We start from the raw sequence: 23041 nt of genomic DNA, 5'->3' as shown, positions 1-23041 counted from the left end.
TGTTTACTTATAATTGATGAGATTTTAAAATTGTTACTCTTTCTGTTTTCTGAATATTCACTGGACAGCTCATGCGTATTTGTTACTATTAACGAACAAGGTACTCCAAGAACTCAAAACATTAACTCTTAGTAATAGGTAGATAAAACATAATGTCTTTATTTTCCGAATAAGGTCAAGGCGATCTGGAACGAACTTGCATTGAGAAATGCACGCAAAATATCCATAAAGTATTAGAAGAAAGTCCCAGCGTAATTAAGCTAAGTGTTAAGGAGTGCATTAGAAAACCAGTTGTTTCATAATCTCACATTACTTTTGTCGTATACGAATCTAAACATTAAGATGATAAATTCTTGAAATAAATTCAGCTCGTCATTGCGCAGTTGACCGAATAAATATGTGTTCGAATTCAACTTTATGTATATACACAGAGTGCCCGTTAGATAATAATACAAAATTCATATAAAAATAAAGAGCATCTACAGGTAAAGGAAAATCATTTATTGGCTTTCCATATAATCTTCCCTTAACTCAAGACAATGTTTGCGTTGTTTATACAAATTTTTCAAAACACTGTTGATAGGCGTCTAAAGTTATATCGTTCAGCTTAGCGGTAACACCCTTCTGGATGACCTTCACTGACTCAAATCGATCTCATTTGAATTTTTGTTTTCTGTTTTAGAAATAAACAAACAAAAAAAAATTCGCAGTTACCAAATGGAGCGAAATATAGCGGATATTCGAACACCGTGGTAGGTTTGGAAGCGAGAAACTATTTCTCGTTTAATGCACAATGTGCAGGGACATTGACGCGCAACAACAGCCAACTGGCTCTTTGGTATTGCTCCCCTCTCACTCGTCTCATGACTTAAAACCGGAACAAATTCTTATTAACAATTCCGTGAATGTCGAAGAAAACCATCGGCATTGGTTCGATTCGTGACCTTCTGCAGTCCAACCTTTCGCTGTCTTGGAGACGTCTGCTATCGTCATTCCACGCTTTGCCGTCTTGTTTCTGAGTGGTAATGGAGGCTCCACGATTCATCACTAATCAAGCTGCTTTATAAAATGGTACGATCTTGATCAACCATTTCAACGAAATTTTCACATCAAGCAACATCATGCTCCTCTCTCTCTCTCTCTCTCTCTCTCTGTTGAGTCAAAGAATGTGCTAATAATCCGAACAAATCTTAATTTTCTCGACATTTTCCAGAAGAATTCGCCAGCTGCTTCCTGTCCGATATTTAGCCTCTGCATAATCATAAGAGTGGTGATTTCACTATTGCTGTTGACTAGCGCGCTACTTCTTCCATATTTTCATCGAGGTCTGTTTAGGACTGGATCCTAAACACACCTTTCATCTCAAAATCCCATACACCCAATATGCATTCATGGTTTCCTCATTAAATGCTTCTGAGGTGGATTTTCCTAGTTTAAAATAAAAATACATCACATCTTATAGTTCCCTTTTCGTTTTACGCGAAGTAGGGAGTGTATTATATATATATATATATATATATTATGTGCGTGTGTGTGTGTGTGTGTAATAAATTTTTTAACTTGGGGATATTGTATATTAGGATAACCAAGTTATTTTATAAACTTGGTTATTTTAACTCCTAATCCCAAGTATGCAAACAATTAAGTTTGCGCCTGAAACAATTTTCAAGTCTAAAGATGGTGCAACACCAGGGCAACTCATTATAAAGGTGGGTAAAGATCTGATCACTATTCTTAGTACTAGAAGATGTATACTGCAATGCATTATGGGTGAGGTCACTACCTAGACCGGATTCAACCTTTTAAGTGACCCCACCCATAATGCATTGCAGTATACATCTTCTAGTGAGATGTGCTTTACATTATGGGAAAATAGTGATCAGAGTTTTACCCACCTTTACAATGAGTTGCCCTGGTGTTACACCATCTTTAGACTCGAACTTTGTTTCAGGCGCAAACTTAATTGTTTGTATACTTGGGATTAGGAGTTAAAATAACCAAGTTTATAAAATAACTTCTTCTTCTTCGTCTATGATCTCTTATGCTTTTAAGCGTCGAGATTTTGCCAAAGAGATTTCCATGCCGTCCTGTCCAAGGTTTGTTGTTTTGCTTCTTTCCAGTTAATTCCCTTCTTTTCCAATTTTTCTTTAATTTCCTTTTGCCAACCTTTCCTGGGTCTGCCTATGTTTCTTTTTCCTATTTTCTGGCTTTCGTATACAGTTTTTGCTATTCTTCCTTCTTCCATTCGATTGAGATGTCCAAACCATCTCATTTGGGCTTGTGTTATGAATTGATTCAGAGGTGCAACTTGAAGGCTGTCTCTTATGGTTTGATTTCTTATTCGGTCTAGTCTTGTTTTTTGTGCCACTTTCCTTAGATATTTCATTTCAATTGTTTGTAGTTTATTTGTGTTTCCTGTTGTTAAACACCAAGACTCACAACTGTATGTTAATGTTGGTAGAAACACTGAACGGTACACTGCCATTTTGGTATTTTGCGTGACTTCTTTCTTATCTAGGAGTGGGCCTTTCATTGCATAGAATAGCTTTGTTCCCCCTCTTATCCTGTTGTTAATTTCTGTGTCTAGTCTACCATCTTCTTGTATATATGATCCCAAGTATTTAAAGGAGTGGACTTGTTCCAGTTGGTGATTCTCTATTTTTATTGTGTGTTTTTGTTGGTTTCTAGATATGATCATTGTTTTAGTTTTATTTATATTTATGGTCATATTCCTTTTCTTTGTTTCTTCATGCCAAATGTTGATATTGTACTGCAGATCTTCAGCTGTATTTGCTAGAATCACTACATCATCTGCAAAAGCCATGTGTGAAATCCTGGTTTCTTTCAGTTTCCTGTATCCTAAGTGGAACTTTTTTGTTTTTGTTTGGCATGCCTTTAAAATTTCATCCATTACTACGATGAAGAGAAGAGGGCTGAGGATACAGCCTTGCCTCACTCCTACATTTGTTTCAAATTCTTTTGATCTATTATTACAGGTTCTTACATAATTTCTATTACTTTTGTAGAGGCTTTGTATGGCTGCTGTTAAGTTATCTTGTATCTTGTTTTTCTTTAATGTTTGCCATATGGAGTGTCTGGGAATTCGGACAAAGGCCTTTTCAAAATCTATAAAACATGAATGTAGTTCTTTTCCATATTCCAATGTTTTCTCTGATATTTGTCTAAGACTGAAGATAAGATCCTGTGTGCTTCTATTTTTTCGAAAGCCATATTGCATTTCATCCAGCGTGTCCTCTATTTGATTCCTAAGCCTCGCTTCTAAAATGCGGGTATATAATTTTCCTGGAACGCTTAAAAGCGAAATTCCTCTATGGTTTTCACATTTGCGGTTGTCTCCTTTCTTAAATATAGGGATTATTATAGCTACTTCCCAGTCTTTGGGAATAATTTTCTTTTTCCATACAACATTGAATAGGTGTAAAAGAAATTTTATGGCTTTCGTTCCTAAATTCTTTACCATTTCTGGTGTTATTTGGTCATGGCCTGCTGATTTGACCAGTTTTATTTTATTTATTACTGCTAACAGTTCATTTGCATGAATTTCTTCACTCTGATCTTCTATTTTGCTTGTGTGTCTTGCTCTTAGGGTTCTATTTTTTCCATGTCCTGCATCTTCCAATAATTCTTGAAAGTACTGTTTCCATCTTTCCATGATGTCTTCGGAATTTGTGAGTAACTTTCCATCCTTATTTTTGATAAACTTTATGGGGCATTCTTTCTCTGACCTCATTCTTCTTAAAACATTATAGAAGAGTTTTTGGTTTCCTTTAAAATTTTGTTCTAAAGTATGTCCGAAGTCTTCCCAGCATTTTCTTTTCTCTGCTTTCACTAAGGTTTTAACTTTATTTCTTTGGTTGTTGTATAGTTCTCTATCAACCTGCAGCTTTGATGTTATATATCTCTTCCATAATTGATTTTTCTTTTTAATTTCTTCTTTTAGTTCTTCAGCCCACCAGGGTGTTATATGTTTCTTATGTTTATTATTTAATGATACACCACAAATTTCTTTGCTTGTTTCTAGAAGAAGTGTTTTGAACCTGTACATAGGTTTTCTACATCTTGGTCTTCATATATCTCTTTTTCTACTTCTTTCATCTTCTCTTCTATTTTACTTTTATACTCAATGGCTGTTTTTTCTTTCTTTAGTTTGTAGTTCTTTATCTTAACATTTATTTCCTTGCTACTTTTGCTACATTTTTCAACTTTTATTTTATGGATTGTTTCCAATACTAATAAGTAGTGGTCACTGCCTATTTCAGGACCTCTGTAGACTCTTGCATTTTTTGTATACTTCCAGTACGATCTGCTTACGATGGCGTAGTCGATTATAGATTTTTCGTTTCTATTGGGCTCTTCCCTGGTAAACTTATGGATTTCTTTATGCTTGAACATAGTATTCGCTATCACTAAATTATTTGTAAGGCAAAGATTTATTATTCTTTCTCCATTATTATTCCGGGTTATTTCTCCTTGTGATCCCAACACTTGTTTCGTTTCTTCATCTACTTGATTCCCTACCCGGCCATTAAGGTCTCCTAGTAGTATGATATGCCCTTGAACTTCTTCAATTGTTTTTTGTAAGAGTTCGAAGAATTCATCTTTAATTTCTTTATTGGCATTATCGTTTGGGCCATATGCAACAATTACAGTGAATACTTGGTTGTCTGATTTAAAATCTATAGTAATTGTCAACAACCTTTCGTTTATTAGTTGCCATTTAGTAATATATTCTTTGAGATCTGGTTTAATTATGCAAGCTACCCCTTGTTTTCCCCATTCTCTTGGGTTTACCCCTGAATAGAAAAGTATATACCCATCTTTCATTTTCTGGCAACCTTGACTTTTCTTTTTTGTTTCTGTGACTGCTAGCAAATCCAATCTTGATTTTTTAAATTCATCAATTAGTTCGTTTTCTTTTCCATGTAGACTTTTAATGTTCCATGTTCCATATCTCATGTACCTTTTTCCTCGCTTTGTCGTTAACCATTTAGGCAGTTCGGCTATCTCTTTGTTATTTCTTTTAATGAGTGAAATTTTAAGGTGTGCAGCGGATTAGCCTTCAGCACCCGAGTCTGGTGGTGGGGCTGCCACCTTCGAGGCCCCCAGACCGGCCTATGAGGGAAGTGCTATCCTGTTGGTCAGCGGGAGGTATTTTATTTCCCTCCTACCCTTCATAGTAACCTATGACGAGCATTCCCCGATCCGCCACCAGGGGCCGCGCCCGATGGGGGTTACAGGTGTCCACACACGAGATAAAATAACTTGGTTATCCTAATATATATATATATATATATATCAGGATGAGAGTAAGATGTAGAAAGTTTTTTACCTTTGATAAAAACGTGGTTAAAAAAACGTTTTTTTGACTGACTAAAACCGAGAAAATAGATAACAAGTTAATTTAATGATGAAGCACACAACGTGTTTCGTCAAAATGACTTCTTCAGGTGTGGTAACACTTAATAATTCCCCAGTGTTTTTATCGTTTTTTGAATTTGCTTTGAGTGTTACCGCACCTGAAGAAGTCGTTTTGACGAAACATGTGTGCTCCATTAAATTAACTTATCTATTTTATCGGTTTCAGTCAGTCAAAAAAGATGAACATATGCCAATATAAAGAGAATCATTATACAGTTACCCAATGCTTAACTAAATCAAACATCACAATAATATTGGAAGCTGCTACCCGCATTATGATTTAAATATACGATCATAGGCATCAATAAGTTTCTCATCTAAATAGCATACATTGGAAAGTATCTTATCTCTGGGAAACTGGTGCTTTCCCAGGGATTTTGCAAGAAATAAGCGAAACAGGAACGAGAAATTAATAAAAATAATTATCTCAAGTATTGTTTATGATGTTTGAAACATCATTCATTTTTATGTGACAAAAGTAATTTTGTCATATAAAGTTTCCTTCTAGTATCACATTTGTTTCTTCTCTTAAAAAAGAGAAGAATTTAGAATGAAGTCAGTTTTATAAGAAATTTTATTGACAATATTGCGTACAGTAAATATATAATTTAATCTTCTAATAATGGCATCTAATTATTTTGTAAAAACAGAAACCTATATTGATATGGAATATATTAAGGTTCGTATTTTATTTCATTTGTTGGGACTTGATTATTTTTAATTGGATGCAGATAGTTTGAAAGAAATTAATTATTTACCCAAACTCTGCTTCACTTAAAAAATTGTCTTATCAAAGAATTTGGCTCATTACAGTGAATATCGACAGAACTTTAATTTTATTTCATGTCTGAGAATCTGTATCAAACTAGATATTTCTTTAACCACATTTTATTACGTTTCAAATAATAACACGTTACAGAATGCATTAAGTATTTCATACTTTAGTTCCTTATTTGTTTGTTATATCACATTTTCAAGATTGATAAATACTGAAAGAATTGGGATCTGTTTATTGTTCAACGTACGTTTTCTGTAACTGTGAAACAATTAACTAATCTCTAAGAGAAACTTTATCCAAACAATGACATTGATCTGTCTCTAACTTTTCCAGAGATTTTATCTTCTGTTTCTCATTACTTTATGCATTTGTTTGAATTAAACACGATAAGGCATATGACATCCACGTGATCACCAGAGTTTTCAGCAATCACTCTCAAGTCAGAACCTAATGAAAACTCTTGAGCATTTCTCCTTACGATGAGAAGCAATAGGTAAAGACAGTCATGTCATGCGTCGGCATGCAGCTGGCGGTAAATAATAAAGATCATCTGTCAGGACCCAACTCATTTGACAGAGACTCTCAGTTGTTCAGAACAGCGGAACAATTCTTCGGAGTTCAACACATTCTAAACATTCTTGGAATGCGTCCAAGGAATTTCGTGTAGTCACGAATACCTCGAGAAAGAAGTGCCTTCAGACAAGGCGCGCGCGCTGCTCGTCCAACCGACTCAGTTCTAGCTCCATTACGTAAACGTGGCAAGAAGCGTCACAACACTTCGCCCAACTTCTCTCTGGACTTTCATTCGGTGCCGCCGATGTAAATTACAGCGCCCTCTAGGGTTAGCTTCTACTTAACTTTGAATTATCGCTTGGCTAGAAATGATTCCTCATAGTTTGGGGTCCAGCATGGCACGCGGGAAATGTCCAGCGTTCCAAGTGGTTGGACAATTTAACATCATAGTTGTTAAACTATCATTTGTTCTGAAAACTCGATATTGACAGATGCAACGAGACAATATGCGGTTGATTATTCTCTGATGGTAATAATTATAGCTCACTAGTATCCGATTTAACTTCTGTCTGTATTGGGTGCACTAAATGGATAAAACTAAGCGAGGATGAAACAGTAGTAAACATGATGTTGGCCACAAATAAAATATAACTTAAAGGATACGTCATCTGTCTATTTTATAACAAAACGGAAGGTAACAGAAAGTCAAAAGTGTTGTTTTTGTAATAATCAAACATAGGTGCAAATTGCGGGTTTCATTTCTATTGTTAAAAGAACATTACTTTGACGATCTTCATTGAATAAAGTCTGATTATTAAGAATTACCTTAATTCATATCCTTTAGGAATGTTAATATACTTGATATGAAAGTATGGTAAACCGTTCTTAAAGTATTAAGCATAGATAAACGTGATAATTATTTTAATTGTAGTTCTAATAACCGGCAGTTTAGATACAAAATGAGATAAACTTATCCTACAAGACTATAATGCCCGTCCTCATCAAGTGAAGAGCGTGAACCAATATCTTCAAGAAGAGAGTATCATACGTGTGGATTGCCCAGCCAGTCTCCATCTTAATCGTATTGAGCATGTCTACTGTAGGATGCTCGAGGTAAACATGTTACTACTCTTATTCCCTTCCCAAAATCTTGAGGAACTTAGGAAAGCCTTGAAGGAGTAATGGTTGAATTACCAACTCAGGTCCTGGACTGTTTATAATGGATTACTATCGTTTTGCACTGTTTATAATGGAGCTTCTGAGCTCGATTAGAAACTAAACATCGTTGTGAGCACTGAAATGCTCTGATGGGTGAAAACATTCCTTACTGAAGTACTTTTGACACTCTCATTTTGATCACTTGTTTTTGATATCTGTTTTTTTGATAGGGGATGCTGAAGTAATTCCTTATGTAGTGTTTCAGATTTTTAATGCTCAGGATTCTGTGAATCGCCGTAAGCGTTTCGGATATTGGCTGTGGTATATAAGGTCTCCAAATCACTGTTGACACAATTTACCTATGTAATGTTTCTAATTTGTTAGGTGCTGTTTGATGTGTTTGCGTAGACCAGCGATGTTTTTGCGTAGACCCCAAAAGGAGGGGGGGTTGTGTCCCATGAGCAAAAGGGGATGTCGAATTGAACTAAGGAGCGGTGAAAGCATAAAGCTCAAAAATTAGGTGCTAAAAAAATTAATCATCAAAACTTTTGATGATATAATTGTTGTTATATTGTATTCACTGTACACTGTGTGATTCATCATCAACATTTAGTTGCCAAATACCTGAGTGATCACCTACATAGGTCATTACATTATGTAATTACAGCAGTCAGCAAAATCAAAAGTCATCCATTGAATAACAGATTGTTTGGACAACTTTGTATTGAAAACGATGAAGAATTCAATCTCTTGCTGTTCCATGCAGAAGTCCGTTGGCTATCAAAGGATGTCTGTTCGAATCGATTTTATAAACTCCTTGATTCAGTGCTACAGTTTTTAGAAAACAGAGATAATTCTTTACGAGCCAGCTTGATTAATTTCAAAAGTGACATAGCTCATTTGACGGACTTGTTTAATAAATTTAATGAAACAAATCTACAGCTCCATGGAGATTGAACTAAATTTAATAAAAACCAAAACTGTTATTTCTGAGTTTTCGTCAAAACTTTTCCTATACAAACGAAATTTAGGACGAGAAAAATTCAGCCAGTTTCCAAATTTATCAAGAGTAGAAAAGTGTGGTGAAGACGTGCTCAGCTATTGTCAGCACATGGAGACTCTCCATTGTGATTTCAACCAATGATTTAAAGATATTCTTGAAACGAAAATACCCGATTGGGTTTTGGACCCGTTTTCAAGTACAAACACACAAGAATCTTTACAATTACAAGAAGAACCTATAAAAGTAACGACAAATGACGAATTGAAATTAAAATTCAAAAACGGATACCAACAGTTCTGGTTTCAAAAGCAGACATCCATACTTCATCCTGGATTGTGAACTGCAGTAAAAATGTTTTTAACCCTTCAGAGGTAGCGTGAAAATTTTTGGCATCAAGGGTCGCTCGCGACCCTTCATGCCAAAGTTGAATTGAATATGAATAATAATAAATAAGCATATTGTAGAAAAAAGATTATTGTTCAAATTACGACATATTTGTGAGAGAAAACAAAATAAAAAAATAATTAAATGTCTTAGAAATAGAACTGCATATGCTACATGCTACATGTGCAATCAATGTGTAGAACTGCATTAACATTCTTTTACTTAAGTTCTACATTCATTGCACATGATTGTAGCATGTTCAAGACACATAAATTTGTAACATATCTTACAATAATGTTTAGATGCACGGTTTTTTTCTATCACAATAATAGCATCTTCCTTTTTCTGGATGCGCAACTGCAGTTTCGTTCTCAATTCTTCTCGAGTGATCCACAAATGTCTGTGAGTCTTAGTTTTATATTTTATATTTCTTGGTAAACTTTGAATTGATACCCTTTCTTGCAAATGTGCTTGTAGTAGAGATAATCCAAGATCTTGCAGAAATTTAGTCACAATATTTTTTGTCAATGTTATTCGCATGGTAAATAACTTGAGAATTAATTCTAGCAATGTTGATGCAAGAGTACAAAAAACTACCGTAGGCCATCTTCTTGTTGATCTAGTACAATTGTATGTTGAACCCAATTGATCTACAACATCTACTCCTCCTTTTGTATGGTTATAGGTAGTCAGAATATCAGGTTTGTATAAAGCTCCACTCTCTGTATCAATGCCATCATCGTCATGCAAACTTGATGCTAACAAAACAAATTTCTTTTTTTTGGGGGGGGGGAGAGACTATGATACAAGTGTGCATTTATCTTTGAAAGCAAACATACTCGATTTTATAGAACGATTTGCTTGCAATAATTCAGGAGGTAGCTCTCTTTTATTCTTTCGAACTGTTCCTATTACAGTAAGTCTATATTTCTTTAGCAAGTTTTCACTCAAAGGAAAAGAAGTGAACCAATTATCTAAAGTAATATTTCTCCCAGAATTTTTGATTGGTTCTACTAGACTCTCAACAACGTCACCTGGCGAATTGCTCATGAAGTACGGCCCTTTCGGTTGTCGTCCAACAAATACCTCAATATTAGCCGTATAGTACATTCTGGCATCACATAATGCAAAAATTTTAATACCGTATTTATTCGGTTTACTTGGTATGTATTGTCGAAATTAAAATTTTTCTGTAAAACCTTCCAAATTTTCATTAATGCACCTATATTGTATCCATTTTTGCACTTTGTAACAAATAGATCAAAACCTTCACGAATATCTGCCAATTTGTCTAGCTTTTTTTCTTTCTTCACGTGTACTCTTATCATTAAATCTCAAACATCTCAAAAGGAATTTGAATCTCCTCACCGACATTGTTAGTCGACATATTTCAATGCCTTTACCATTACTTCCAAAAAGATCTTCTAAATTCAAACGGTTTGCTTTATATGTGCCAGCAATATATAGAAGTCCAACTAAACCCGTATTTCATTCATAGTTGTAAACTTGGCGTCTCGTTCTCGAGTGTAATTACTAGCTAAACTTTCAATATACTTGTTCGTGTTTTCCAAAATAATCGATAAAATAGAATCGCCTATAAAATAATTCCAAATATCAAGAGGTGACTGCAAATTTTGAGTGTCGTTTTTAGGGCCAGATGATTCTTTGATTATATTGTATCTCTCAGTCCTAATACGTTTGTTAGTTCTTGGTACTGCTCTCCATAAAGTTCCGTCTTTTCCCTGATAGAATCTATCCTCCAAACACTCCGGGTTATCTTCATACCTCATTCGCTTCTTGCTCGGTTTCGCTGCCACTCATTTCTTCAACATTGTCTTCCTCCTCTGAACTAACGTCATTGTCTGAAACATCTTCATCCTCGTCATTAAAGAAGCATTCATTCATCAGCTTCTGTAATCGTTCTTGCTCCTTCTAATAGTCACCCATTTTATTTTACCTAAAGACAATATAATTTACCATATTGCAATTATATATAAACATATATAAAATCGATATACAGTATATGTATATAAAAAATATATTTCCCATGTAAATATATAAGCCTGTATGTAAAAATATAAATAATTTACAAGTACTTACCGTTTTAAAAATTTTGATGACTGCTTATTCTTATAACACTAAAGGTCGCGTGGGATCTGTGATTGCGCAAGGTCTCAGTGGGAACAGTTTTTATCACATAAGCGTAATATTCTACACTAACATATGTCCTGCCTATATACGAAGCTACATAAACGCACAACCGGATTTAACCAGCCGCTTTAGAAATATACCTAAAAAAGCAAACGTGCAGACTCCCAGTCCGCGGGCGACCTCTGGAGGGTTCCATGCAAATGATGGAAATGAGGTATTTCCATCATTTGCATCATATCAAAAGATATATGATCACACTGAACGTGATCATATATCTTTTGATATATGATTTCACGTTTGATATTTGATGTCACGTAAAACATATGTGCCTATGCGGTCACATATGTTTTACCTAAAAAAGAAACCACTCCCAATAGCGATGGCAGTGATTTAAGAATGCTTCTGAAAATTATAGAGCCAAATACCCGTAAATTGGTAGCAGCACACCAGGCACATCCTTCTCATTAGGATTGTTTTTAATATTACTGATCGCTATTTACTATTTTATGTGCGATATTTACATATGTGAAATTTATGTTTGTTTATTTAACATTAATAGTGTTATTAAAATTTCAGCTAGAACTTGTTCTATGTTTACGTGCAAGTTATGTTTCTTTTTTTTATTTTAATAAATAGTTTCTCTATCTAATAAGCATCTCTATTAGATGCATAATAAAACGGAAATTTGTTTCTTTATCTATCTGTATGTTCTTAAATCTCGAGAACTGCTGATCCGATATTCATATGATTTTCTTTTGCAAGTATCAGGCAGAGCTGGTCAGATCTCAGAAAGTAGTTTCCAGGAGAATGCTGAATATATATATATATTTTTTGGAAAAGGTGGCCGTAAGCCAAATAAGTTTGAGAACCACCGCCGTAGACAGTTATACCGTACCTGAGTAGAGATTCGCAAATATCCGATATAGAAGTCTATGTAACGGCCAAGGTATTTTGCATGTGTTACGGGTTTCATTTCGGGACATTAACAGGTATTTTTGTTGTTAATGCAGCGGTATATCTGACTGTATAGCGATAATAGTGCGGGGTGCATGATTGTTGGATTATGAATAATTAATATCTCTGTCTTGGTGCCACTGATTACACTTGCGTTTTGGTAGACGTACGTTGTCATTTCGTTTAAGTCTTGTTTGGAGAGAGCCATGTTGGTGTCGGTGTGGACTGCTATTAGTGCGGTGTCATCTGCGTACTGATATATTTGACTTCGTGTGGTGAGGTTATGAACGTCAGTAGGGGTGCAGTCATTTCTCACCAGATCAAGATCAAGATAAGATAAGGAATTGTGACGTGATTGGTTGTTCAGATGATGACGTCATTGTGTGTGTGACATCATGAGTTTAGAATGTTTGGAATTTCCCAGGGCCATATGTGTCAGTGACGTCTGTTCTTGTGTTTTGGTTCGTGTATGAAATTATGGGTGATGGTAGAGATAAGGACTCGTGTAGTGTTTGGTGGGACCGTTTAAACTAAATAGGGATAGAATGAATGGGGGAAGCGATGTCTGTGTCCTGGATGTGTGTTGTTATCAGTTGTAGATAAGTGACGTAATTTGTTAGTTGTAAATAAGTGACGTTATTGTTTTGAATGGAAAAGGAAGATATACTAGTGGATAAGGAATCGTGTCGTGATTGGTAGGGCACTTTAAACCAAGTAGGGATAGGGTGAATGGGGGAAGCAACGTCCGAGTCGTGGATGTGTTTTGTTATCAGATGTAGACAAGTGATGCAATTTGTTAGTTGTAAATTAGTGACGTTATTGTTTTGAATGGAAAAGGAAGATATATTACTGGATAAGGATTCATGTCGTGATTGGTGGGACACTTTAAACCAAACAGGGGTAGGGTGAATGGGGGAAGCAACGTCCGAGTCGTGGATGTGTTTTGTTATCAGATGTAGACAAGTGATGCAATTTGTTAGTTGTAAATTAGTGACGTTATTGTTTTGAATGGAAAAGGAAGATATATTACTGGATAAGGATTCATGTCGTGATTGGTGGGACACTTTAAACCAAACAGGGGTAGGGTGAATGGGGATATTCACTGTCATCGATGTGTGATGTTATGAGTTGTAGATAAGTAAATGGATTACATATGGCATTATGGGTGTTGGATAGAAATAAGATAGAGTTTGGAATGTCGCTGGGCCCCTCCCTTCTGTAAGGGACATCATATGGTGTGTTTGGTTCACGTAAGGCATTGTGGGTTATTTTAGAAATAAAGAATTGAGAATTGTAACGTTATGTGTTTGGAAATTTCTGGTGAACATATGGCTTTGTAACATCACGTGGTGGTTTGGTTTGCCTATGGAATTGTGGGTGATGTTTTTGAGATAAGATATCTTGGAATTTTTCCAGGGTGACAAACATCCATTATTATCATCAAGGCTTGTCTTTGGTTGTATATAGATGGCAGTACTAATTTTCCAATACAGTTTGAGGTATTTCTTATTCATATGACTATGGGAATTCATAGAATAGAGTAGAGTCTAGATGACAGCAGCGTTTATGCTTTTCTGAATAATTTTATAATATGCTGGTGTCCCTCAAACACACAATTTTTTTCCATAGCTCATTCATATTTTATTTTATATTCATATTCTAATTCTAATTCATATTTTATTAATAATTCATCCGAATATTGTGATTTGTCTAAATTAAGAACTTAAAGTTCATTAACTAAACAAATCGTGTGTGAATTAACTGTGATTTCAAAAGTAATCTTTCTTAAATTTGCATAACACATCAACGACACCACTTGTTCATTTACATTTACACATTTATTTCACAGATAACCAAATATTTTGATTTGTCTACATTAAGATCTGAAACTTCATTACTTTTGCTAAGCAAAGTTAACTTTTTTTACAAAATGTTTTACCTATTGGTATTTTTTGTTTACAGTCAAGATAAAAACCAATTTTAAAAAAATAAATTAAACTAAACAGTCTTAAATGTATTTTAAGACTACATACAACTTTTGTATGTAGTCTAGAAATTCTATTGATAATTTAAATTACTTACAGTCTATCCAGAATGGCTCCTCTAAATGTGAATATTCCAAAAATGATATTCCAAAATAGTTGAATTTTATATCCACAGCACAACACACACTCACACGTGAGTTGAAAGAACAATATTTCTGCAAATAACCAGAAAATATAGTAGCCTACATCGTTTAGATTTCCTTCCCAAGGTGCTCATGTTTTCCGAAGTTATCTGTCCCCAATGACATCATAGTATTGAGCCTACCTGTGACTTCTGTTTTTGGAATTTTGATAGATTTGTTATTAGGACTCTTAATTTTTTTCTCTATTTTACTTTAAAAATCAGTTAACTACATTTTTTAGCCAATATAACTGATGAATACAAAAATAAATAAATAAATAACTGAGTGTGAATTGAATTTTTTCTCTCCACACTGCTTATATTTTCGGTCCTCTTTCAGTTTCCCACAGTGACTAAGTGATTTTAGCATTCACATGAGTTGAACAATGGTTTTTAGAATAGAGGCAACAATTTTCCATTACCTCAACCTGTCTTATCCTGACTATTATCAGCCAGTGACTGACAACTTCGCATCTCTAGAAGCATAGAGATGCGATTTTTTTACAATAATTAAACAGAATTGCATTAAGGTATAATGTTATGAATTTATATATCAATTTGTAATCAGAATAACTGACTAAAGTTTCACTGTGGAAAACGCAAAAACAGCACATAACCTTGTTAATTAAGTTACAAATGCATATTTTATATTTTATATTACTCAAATATTAAATCACCAAATGTTAACAGTTGCACTTTAATTCCAAAGCTCTGAACTTACTTTTATAACTGAAATTTATTTATTTTTCTTTCTTTCTTTCTTCAAGGATTTTTTCGCATTCCTAACAAAATAAAAATTAAGACATTAAACTTAACACATGTCTGAAAGCAGGGTTACCATATTTGTTGAAAACAATATGCAGCAATGCCAACCATCAAAAAAAAGAAAGAAAGAAAGAAAGGGAGAAAGGAAGAAAAATGTACAGTAAAATAAAATGTTTACCTTCAAATAAATATTTATGAACACAGCAAACAAGAAATTCATCAGCTTTTCAAAATTTTGAAATTCCTACCCATATTGTTTTCATCATTTGGTATCATTTAAATGAAGAACTGGTCTGGCTATTAAGTACGTTAATGCTTTTTGATTTTTCTCTTCCAATGGCGAGTATTATTTGATATATGCATCCTGATTCACTTGTGATCTGCATGCTACGGTGCCTTTTTATATTCTACAACAAACTTTTTAAGAGTTTAGTAACTTGATGGGTTAAAATATCTAATGTCTCTCTCTGTAAATAACCAAATTCTAACAGTTGTATTGTTAGAATTTGGTTATTTAATTCTAACATTGTCACTTTTGAAAAGTGACAATTGAAAATTGTCACTTTTCAGTTCATTTGTAATTTATTCTCAAAACTACAATTCTGTTATTTGCTTTGGTCTCTGTTTTTAATCCCCCAACACTAGAATGCATTGGTCGTAATGTTGTGAAATAGGTTTCGACTCGCACTCAAATCACTCGATTTTATCTGCACACTATGATACTTTTTTTCTACAGCAATCTTTTAACAGTTTTAGTAACATGTTGGGTTAAAATATCTGTCTCTCTGTAAAATAACGAAATTCTAACAGTCATACTTTAAGTACGACTGTTTTTTTAGTGTGTTGGAGGTATCTGCAGATATAATTAGAAAATTGCCAATTTTCAGGTGAAATATTCTCCACTAAAATTCTGGCTATTAATTAAATACCCGATTCTTTTTGCTTCCAAGTGTTGACACAGTTTCCTCAAATATTTGATGGCTTGCATGAAAAGAAAAATGTGTTTTTTTCCCTCCACAGTTATCAGTATTAGTTGGAGGTGATATCACTAAAAGATATCCGCAAATGATGAGCTCGCTCATCACCACTAGGCTATCCAGACATCTTCTGGAGGAGAGGGCAGAGAAGAAGGGGATGAGGGGGGGGGTTAAGGGATGGGGGGGGGAGCATTGCAGGGAAGACCCTCGTCATCCCCTTCACTACCCTTTCACTTCCCCCACCTTATGCTATTTTTCCCCATCCCAACAATTTCGGACATATGAGTGAGAGAACTAGTCACATGGTCTAACATCAAAAACGCTGTTTGAGGATAAAATATTTAACATAATAAGGACAAATAATATAGAATACCCTTCGAGCCACAGAAATAACGTTTGCCCAATGATGTCACAAAGTAAGATAATCTCACATCAACATCATATCCAACAGCATGTAGAAACATGTCCATGAATCATCTCAATGAAAGTTTCATTTTGGAAGGAACAGTCAGGGTAAGGGTCTGGTAAACAGTACTATAAGGAAAAACAAATAAGTCAAGTGTCTTTGCAGTTACAGCAATCGTTCATCCAGTGCAGCTATTGTATTGTGTTGTGGTGTTTTATGTCCAGTAAAGTAAAGTAAAGTAAAGTAAAATAATTGGTCAAGTAAAATAATAAAATCATTGAAATTTTCTTTCTTCATGAAAATAGCACATGTCAAAACTCTTCACATAGCTCTAAAAGGATGGAAACTGATTATTATTTTAGAAGACACATACATTGTGATATATTTATCCAGGACCACTTGGAAAAAGTTATGCAGGAAGTGGTCTGATATCCTCGGCTACTTACAAAGAAGAGTTGACTATGAAATGGAGCTCGGTGAGTGTTATATTCTGAAATGCCAAGGTGGGGAACTAATACTCGATGATACAGGAGCTGATGGAAGTAAAATTTTCTCTATTAGTTGTGAAGAAGCTAAGAGATTTTCACCAAAAATGCATGACATTGATAATCATTTACTATTTTTGGAAACTAAATTACCAGCTATTTGTATCATGGGGAAAATTATCGCTAATCATTTAAATTCATCGATGGTAAAATTAGACATTCAAGATTTTCAATAAAGATTCTTTATTTTGGAACATTTTCGAACATTTTACCAAAACAGTTTGTTTATATTTGATGACAAAAGAATACCCAGAAAGTTTAGGGAGGCATGGGGTCCTTTTGCAGACTGACACATTATTAAATGTATGGAGCTGTGCTTAGCATGGTATTATCTGATCTAAAAACGCCTTTGTGTGACCAGTTATTTCGATGTACTGTAACCAAGTACCAGTCAGTAATGAAAATTTTCTGTATTGATCTCTTTGGAAAATGTTAAGAGTGGTAACTAAATATGGTGAAATATTTTAGGTAATTACATGTTTCAAATTTTTGTCTGAATATTCTTGTGAATAGTATTTCAGCAAAATAAAACATGCATTTGTAAACTTAAATGAACAAACACATGTGCTTTTGTTGTGTTTTTACACAGTGAATTTTTACTCAGTTATTCTGATTAGAATTTGATATTTAAATCAATAACTTTTTACCTTAATGCAGTTCTGTTTAATTATTGTAAAAAAATCAGTACTGTGAAATTAATGCCAGGAATGGGAAACAAAACATGATGCAAACTGATATCCATGTAATTAATTATGTTAGAAATTGTTTAATGCTACCTATTGACATTGTTTGAGTTATCTGTTAACATTTCGTTCACATAATCGAAAATCAGAACCATTAGAATTTGGTGGTTTTACAGAGAGAGAGAGATAGCAGATAATTTAACTCATAAATGTGACTTAATTTCTTAAAGTTTGGTATAGAAAAAAGGTTTGTACTCTCCATATAAATACAAATACAAATTTTACCTTTCCCAGCACAAAGTAAGATAAAAACACATCAACAGTATATTCAGCAGCATGCGAAAACTTGTCATTCAGTCATCTGCATGAAAGGTTCATTTTCTTTTGAAGGAAGGGTCAGGATAGGGTTGGGTAAGGTAAACAGTACTATAAAGAAAAACAATCATGTTGAGTGACTTTGGACTTAAGGTCATCATTCATCCATTGCTGCTGTGGTATTGTGTCGTGTCGTGGTGTTTTGTGTCCAGTAAAATAAAAATGATGGGTGAGCCACAAAATTCTTTGAAAAAAGTTTCTTTGTGAAAAGTTCTAATTGTTTAGAATTTTGTAACAGAAAATTAACATAAAATATAAGATCAGAGCTAATAATCAATGAAATAATAATACTAATAAATAACTATTTATTGTGGCACCATATGAAGTAATATAAGAAGAATGAAGGAAAACGATTACGAAAAACAGGTGAAAAATATGAATTTTCAGTTATCATTGGTATAATTGGTGTACAATTTCTTTTGAATAAGACTTCAAATTTATTTCATAAAGAAATTTTTATTTCTGATGGAATTATTTTAAGATATGCATTGACAAAATCACCTTGTAGTTGGAATGAATTGCCTGAAAAAGTTAAAAAACAGAATCTTGGTTAATAAACTATAACCATCAGCTGAAGTGGGAAATTGGTTCACTATCTCTGGACAAACTAAGAAATTGGATGATAGAATTAACATGCAAATATCAAATATTGCTCACTAAAGGAAGATAAAAATCAAAACATTAACAAGGCTAATAGGGAGACCTGTTCTTGATTTAAATGAAATTGGATGCCCAAAACGTGAAACATAACATCTACTTTTAAATGATTTTGGAAACATAATGAAAGATTCTGTGCTTTTAATAATGCTCAGAAATATATGTATTGGTTTAAAAAAATAAATATGCAACCCTTAATTTTACTACAGTAACAAATTCCCAATGATCACAAAATGAAAATAAACTTTCAGATGAGAGTCATATTGTCAAACACCACATGATGGCAATTCTGCAAGCATGGGAAGAACCTTTGAACAACAGCACAAAATTAACAATAAGAAGATTAAAGAACACAAAATAGATTGTATTTTTCACTTTATTCATTTTCTGTATGTTAGATTCAGCAAATACAATTATAAATAATATTTTACTCTAATAAAATGTGTAAATTTAAACGAACAAATCGGGTGTCATTGATGTGTTATACAAATTTAAGTAAGACCTTTTTTTTCTCTTTTTTACGTTGTGAAATTTCATGCCACAAACTAATCGGAGCCTTTTTTTAAATCCACTCAGTGAATTAAAAGTCTTATTTGTTCATGCAAGCCCTCAAATATTTCAAGAAACTGTGTCAAATCTTGGAAGCAAAAGGAATCGAGTGTGAAATTAATAGCCAGTATTCTAGCGGAGAATATTTCACCTGAAAAGTGACAATTTTGTTATTATATCTGTAGATACCTCCAACAGACTAGAATAAACAGTCATACTTAAAGTACGGCTGTTAGAAGTATTTTACAGAGAGAGAGTATATATTTTAACCAAACATGTTAATAAAACTCTTAAAAAGATTGCTGTAGAAAACATGTATTGTGGTGTGCAGATAAAATCAAGTGACTTCAGTGCGAGTTGAAACTTATTTCACAACATTACCAACCATACATTCTAGTGTTGGGGGAATTAAAAACAGAGACTAAAGTAGATAACAGAATTGTAGTTTTGTGAATAAAGTACAAATGAACTGAAAAGTGACAATTTTGTTACTACATCTGTAGATACCTTCATCAGACTAGAAAAAACAGTCCTACCAAATTCTAACAATATGACTGTTAGAATCTGGTTATATACAGAGAGAGACATTAGATATTTTAACCCATCAATTTATTAAACTCTTAAAAAGTCTGTTGTAGCAAATAAAAAGGTATCGCAGCATGCAGATAACAAGTGAATCAACATGCATACATCAAATAATACTTGTCATTGGAAGAGAAAAATCAAAAAACATTAGCATACGTAATAACCAGACCCATTCTTCAATTCAATGATACCAAATGATGAAAACAATATGTTTAGGAATTTCAAAACTTTGAAAAGCTGATGAATTTCTTGCTTGCTGTGATCATAAATAGTTATTTGAAGGTAATCATTTTATTTTTCTTCCTTTCTTCTTTATTTTCATTTTGACAACATGGGTATGAATTTCAAAACCTTTAAAAGCTAATGAATTTCTTGCTTGCTGTGATCATAAATATTTATTTTAAGGTAAATATTTTATTATCTTTACATTTTTTTTTCTTTCTCTCGTTCTTTCTTTTTTTTTGATGGTTGACATTGTTGCATATTGTTTTCAAGAAATATGGTTTCAGACACATGTTAAGTTTAATTTCTTAATTTTTGTTTAGTTAGGAATGCGAAAAAAACCTTGTTTGTCGTTTTTTTCGTTACTTGAACTTATTAATGCTAAAGAAAGAAAAAAAATAATTATTTCAGTTACATAAGTAAGTAAGTTCAGAGCTTCTGAATTAAAGTGCGACTGTTAGCATTTGGTGATTTAATATTTGAGCAATATGCATTTGCAACTTAATGAACAAAGATGTGTGCTGTTTTTGCGTCTTCTACAGTGAAACGTTACTCTTATATTCTGATTACAAATTGATATATAAATTCAGAACATTATACCTTAATGCAATTATGTTTAATTATTGTAAAAAACTCCTATCTCTATGCTTCTAGAGAAGCGATAATGGTTATTTTCCTGACTAATATCAGCCAGTAACTGGCTGATATTAGTCAGGAAAAGACAGGTTGAGGTAATGGAAAATTGTTGCCTCTACTCTAAAAACCATTGTTCAACTCATATGAATGCTAAAATCACTTAGTCACCGTGGGAAACTGAAAGAGGACCGAAAACTAAGACCGGAGTGTTAATGAGTAATCTTCAAGAAAGACTAATGAAAATATAAGCAGTGTGGGGAGAAAAAAAATTCACACACAGTTATTTATTTATTTATTTCTCAGTTATTCTGGCTAGAAAAATGTAGTTAACTGATTTTTAAAGTAAATAGAGAAAAAAACAAACTATGAGTCCTAATAACAAATCAACCAGAATTCCAAAAACAGGAAGTCAGAGGTAGCCTCAATACTATGATGTCATTGGAGACAGATAACTTGGGAATACATGAACATCCTGGGAAGGAAATCTAAAGGATGTAGGCAACTAGATTTTCTGGTTATTTACAGAAATATTATTTTTTCAACTAATGTGCGAGAGTGTATTATGCTGTGGGTAAAACATTCAACTATTTTGGAATATTCGCATTTAGAAGAGCCATTGTGAAAAGACTAAGTAATTTAAATTATCAGTAGAATTTCTGGACTACATACAAAAGTTGTGTGTAGTGTAAAAATACATTTATGTCTCCATTTATTTTTTTAAATACTGTTTGGTTTTTCTCTTGAATGTAAACTTAAAATACCAATAGGTAAAACATTTTGTAAAAAAAGTTAACTTTGATTAGCAAAAGTAATGAAGTTTCAGATCTTAATGTAGACAAATCAAAATATTTGGTTATCTGTGAAATAAATGTGTAAACTTAAATGAACAAATGGTGTGGTTGACGTGTTTCGGAAATTTAAGAAAGATCACTTTTGAAATCACAGTGAATTCACACACGATTTGTTTATTTAAGGAACTTTAAGTTCTTAATTTAGACAAATCAAAATATTCGGATGAATTATGAATAAAATATGAATTAGAATTAGAATATGAATATAGAATAAAATATGAATGAGCTATGGAAAAAAATTGTGTGTTTGAGGGACACCAGCATATAATAAAGTTATTCAGAAAAGCATAAACGCTGCTGTCATCTAGACTCTACTCTATTCTATGAATTCCCATAGTCATATGAATAAGAAATACCTCAAACTGTATTGGAAAATTAGTACTGCCATCTATATACAACCAAAGACAAGCCTTGATGATAATAATGGATGTTTGTCACCCTGGAAAAATTCCAAGATATCTTATCTCGAAAACATCACCCACAAACACGACCGTTCGCCTAGCTAGAGGGCCAGGCGAACGGTCGTGTTTTCAGGGAGCTCCCGAAAGCTAAGTACAATTTTGAATGGAAATTAGAATATATGTTAAAATCATAACGTAATATTGTCTAAATTTGGTAGCTTGTTGTGTCTGTGTGATTTTGGTGTAAATTCCGTTAATTAATTTAGTATTTAACGATACGTTTCATAGATTTGAATATGGCGCAAATGCGACGTTAGATAATGGCGTCCAAAAATACGACGCCATTGTTCAAAAACTATAACGTGAGAGAATTTGTCCAATGTGATGTGTGTGGAATGTATGCATTCCCGAATGAGGCTGGAGTTTGAATTGAAAGTGATAGTGGTGTGAGAATGTGTAGAAAGTGTATGCAAAGTGAGGAGTCGAAGTATATGTCAGGTTGTGAGACAGTTATGGTTGAAGAAAGCCAGAATGTGAGTGAAAATAGTGGCATGATAGGGAATTGCGGTGTACAAGACAATGTGAGCGGTGATCTAAGAAAGAGTGAGAGCAATTATACAGAAAGAGTGAGAGCAATTATACAGAAAGAGAAAATGGTTTGAATGAGAAAAAAAATGAGGAATTATTTGTAGGAAGTGAGATCGCTAGGTTGCGCGCAGTGATACAAACTGCGCAGCGGCAATTAGAGCACCTGCAAAATCTTTCCAGAATGATTCGGCTAACGTAAATAAACAGCGTGGGAGAGTTTCCGAAATGAAGGAAAGAGTGTTGTATGGTGACTCG

Source organism: Typopeltis vanoorti, chromosome 16, assembly GCF_054136105.1.
Source record: "Typopeltis vanoorti isolate ZY-2024b chromosome 16, IOZ_Tvanoo_1.0, whole genome shotgun sequence".
In the NCBI taxonomy this organism is placed as follows: Eukaryota; Metazoa; Arthropoda; class Arachnida; order Uropygi; family Thelyphonidae; genus Typopeltis; species Typopeltis vanoorti.
Note: the sequence above shows the minus strand (reverse complement) of the source record.